The 3835-nt window shown below is 43.2% G+C and overlaps 1 protein-coding gene across 1 annotated transcript in view; it reads right to left on the bottom strand.

Annotated features, from left to right (window-relative positions):
* Positions 1-3835, bottom strand: part of LOC112612587 (cytochrome P450 2F1-like) — a 131320-nt gene that overhangs the window by 19946 nt on the left and 107539 nt on the right.

Here is a 3835-nt window from a genome sequence, read left to right as displayed (position 1 = left end):
TTTTTTTTTTTTTTTTTTTTTTTTTTGAGACGGAGTCTCGCTCTGTCACCCAGGCTGGAGTGCAGTGGCCGGATCTCAGCTCACTGCAAGCTCCACCTCCCGGGTTCACGCCATTCTCCTGCCTCAGCCTCCCGAGTAGCTGGGACTACAGGCGTCCGCCACATCGCCCGGCTAGTTTTTTGTATTTTTTAGTAGAGACGGGGTTTCACCGTGTTAGCCAGGATAGTCTCGATCTCCTGACCTCGTGATCCGCCCGTCTCGGCCTCCCAAAGTGCTGGGATTACAGGCTTGAGCCACCGCGCCCGGCCACCAGACTGCCATTTTTAAAGTGAAGGTGAGAAGACCACCAGACACTTGGTATTTTTGTCAGGATTAAGTAAAAAAATCCTAAATGAAAAGTATAAATTGCAGCTGAGTGTGGTGGCTCACACCTGTAATCCCAGCACTTTGGGAGGCTGAGGTGGGTGGATCACCTGAGGTCAGGAGGTCAAGACCAGCCTGGCCAGCATGACGACGAAACCTCGTCTCTACTAAAAAATACAAGAATTAGCTGGGCGTGGTGGCGGGTGCCTGTAATCCCAGCTACTTGGGAGGCTGAGGCAGGCAGAATTGCTTGAACCCAGGAGGCAGAGGTTGCAGTGAGCCGAGATTGTGCCACTACACTCCAGCCTAGGTGACAGAGTGAGACTCCATCTCAAAAAAAAAAAAAAAAGGTAATTATTATCTTTCTTATTCAGATTGGGCACAAAATAGGCACTCAACAAAGTTGTTTGTTATTAGTGCCTATTAATGGGTTATTTTTAGAGCTGGAGCAGGTAGTATTTCTCTTATGTCACAGACTCTGCTGGGAGGGACCTCGGTGGATGAGACATGTGATTCCACAAATAGCCTATGTCAGCCTTCCAGCCTCACATGGCTGAGAGTAAGTGTCTTGGAGCCAGACTGCCATTTTTAAAGTGAAGGTGAGAAGACCACCAGACACTTGGTATTTTTGTCAGGATTAAGTAAAAAAATCCTAAATGAAAAGTATAAATTGCAGCTGGGTGCGGTGGTGCACACCTGTAATCCCAGCACTTTGAGGGGCTGAGGTGGGCGGATCACCTGAGGTCAGGAGTTCAAGACCAACCTGGCCAGCATGACGAAACCTCGTCTCTACTAAAAAATACAAGAATTAGCTGGGCGTGGTGGCAGGTGCCTGTAATCCCAGCTACTTGGGAGGCTGAGGCAGGGACAATTGCTTGAACCCAGGAGGCAGAGGTTGCAGTGAGCCGAGATTGTGCCACTACACTCCAGCCTAGGTGACAGAGCGAGACTCCATCTCAAAAGAAAAGAAAAGAAAAGTATAAATTGCTTAAAACAGTGTGTGACACATAGTAGGCATTCAGCTCATGTTAACTGTTGTTTTCCCTGTGGTCACTGATAGTTCTTCACACCCTGTGTGATCTGATCTCATTTTTGATGGAGAGGGCAGTAATTATCACCACCCCTCAGATCACAAAACAGGAAACTGTTGTTCACAGACGGGCCTAGGATTAAATAAGGAGTTTTGGCAAAACTAGGCTAGAATTTCAAATCCTGCTACGTAAGCACTCACCAGACTTGCTAGTTATTAGTATTACTTTGTTGTTATTTTCAGGAGTGGAGCAGGTTGTATTTGTATCTTACATCACAGGCTCTGATTGGATTTCAATTAATGTCACAAATAGCATTTAAACATTTCTTTTATTGTTTTTAAGATTTTAGGCCAGACGCGGTGGCTCATGCCTGTAATCCCAGCACTTTGGGAGGCTGAGGGGGGGCAGATCACCAGAGATCAGGGGTTTGAGACCATCCTGGTCAACATAGTGAAACCCCGTCTCTACTAAAAATACACACACAAAAAATTAGCTGGGCATGGTGGCGCATGCCTGTAACCCCAGCTATTCAGGAGGCTGAGGCAGGAGAATCGCTTGAACCCAGGAGGTGGAGGCAGTGAACTGAGATCATGCTACTGCGTTCCAGCCTGGGTGAGAGAGCAAGACTCCATCTCAAACAAACAAACAAAACATTAATTGCACAGCTCAAAATTAGGAGAGAAATCACCTTTTAAAAACATTACAGATATAGCAAAAGAAAAACAAAAACAAAACAAAACCCACACACACACAAAAAAACAACAGAAATTCCTCCCCAGTCCTAGTTTTACAATTTTATCTATAAATATTTAAGAAAAAAGTGTAGCCTTTTAGAATAATCATATTTTCATAACCACCTTGAATAGTTATATTTAGTAATTTTATAATGCAAATAGAAGATGTTTAATATATTGGTTTGATCCATATGGCATAGAAATACTTATTTCTGAATGATTCTCTAATACATGTTCATTTATCTTATCTCTTTCTATAAATTAAGAGTGCAGGCTGGGCATGGTGGCTCGCACCTGTAATCCCAGCACTTTGGGAGGTTGAGGTGGGAGGATTGCTTATGGCTTGAGGCCAGGAATTTGAGACTAGCGTGGGCAAATGGTGAGACCTTGTCTCTACCAAAACAAAACAAAACAAAATGAAACAAACCAAAATGAAACAATCAGCAACATTAGGCCTGGCGTGGCGGCTCACACCTGTAATCCCAGTACTTTGGGGGGCTAAGGTGGGCAGTGGATTGCCTGAGGTTAGGAGTTTGAGACCGGCCTGGGCAACATAGTGAAACCTCGTCTCTACTAAAAATATAAAAATTTAGCTGGGTGTGGTGGGGCACCTGTAATCCCAGCTACTTGGGAGGCTGAGGCAGGAGAATCACTCGAACCCGGGAGGTGGAGGTTGCAGTTAGCTGAAATTAGGCCATTGCACTCCAGCCTGGGTGACAAGAGTGAAATTCCATCTCAAAAAAAAAAAAAAAAAAAAATTAGCTGGATGTGGTGGCACGTGCCTACAGTCAGCCACTCAGAAGGCTGAGGTGGGAGGATCACTTGAGCCTAGGAGTTCAAGGATGCGGGGAGCCATGATCATACCACTGCACTCCAGCCTGGGCAACAGAGCAGACTCTGTCTCAAAAAAAAAAATAAATAAATAAATAAAGTGCAGAAGAATGTTAGTTTATGCAGAGTATTATTTTAATTTTTTGAAATTTTCTATGCAAAACAAACAATTGAAAATAAGAATTGCATTACTCTATAATAAAATATAGCCTTTTCTCTCCCATATATATATGAGTGGATAAAAAGTCATAACTTCCTACACATTTAATCCTCTATACTAGCTCCCATACCCACTTACCACTCCCTCAAAGACAAACATACCAAAAGGATGCTAAATAAATGAAAAAAATACTTTGTATTCTTAACTGTCTAAAGTATCGTACTTAACAGGTACTTTCTTGGCTGACTGGTTCTCCATACACAACAAACACAGTGATATTAGCTCTCACCATTTATGTTAAACAATATAGCCATTGCTGTAAAGTACAAAAGAGAAATCAGTACAAATTGAAAAGGAGGAAATAAAACTTTTATTCATAGCTGATATTATCATATATATAAAATCCCAAGGAGACAAAAGCTACTACTACTGAGATTAGAAGGATCCCAGAAACAGACATACACATGCATACACACCTCCCCATACACACAGATACAAGCAACACACTCAGAAGTATATTTTATTTTATTATTTTATTTTTTTTATTTTTTATTTTTTTTTGAGACAGAGTCTCGCTCTGTCGCCCAGGCTGGAGTGCAGTGGCCGGATCTCAGCTCACTGCAAGCTCCGCCTCCCGGGTTTACGCCATTCTCCTGCCTCAGCCTCCCGAGTAGCTGGGACTACAGGCGTCCGCCACCTCGCCCGGCTAGTTTTTT

This window comes from Theropithecus gelada, chromosome 19, assembly GCF_003255815.1.
Source record: "Theropithecus gelada isolate Dixy chromosome 19, Tgel_1.0, whole genome shotgun sequence".
In the NCBI taxonomy this organism is placed as follows: domain Eukaryota; kingdom Metazoa; phylum Chordata; class Mammalia; order Primates; family Cercopithecidae; genus Theropithecus; species Theropithecus gelada.
This window is presented reverse-complemented; position numbering and strand designations above follow the sequence as displayed.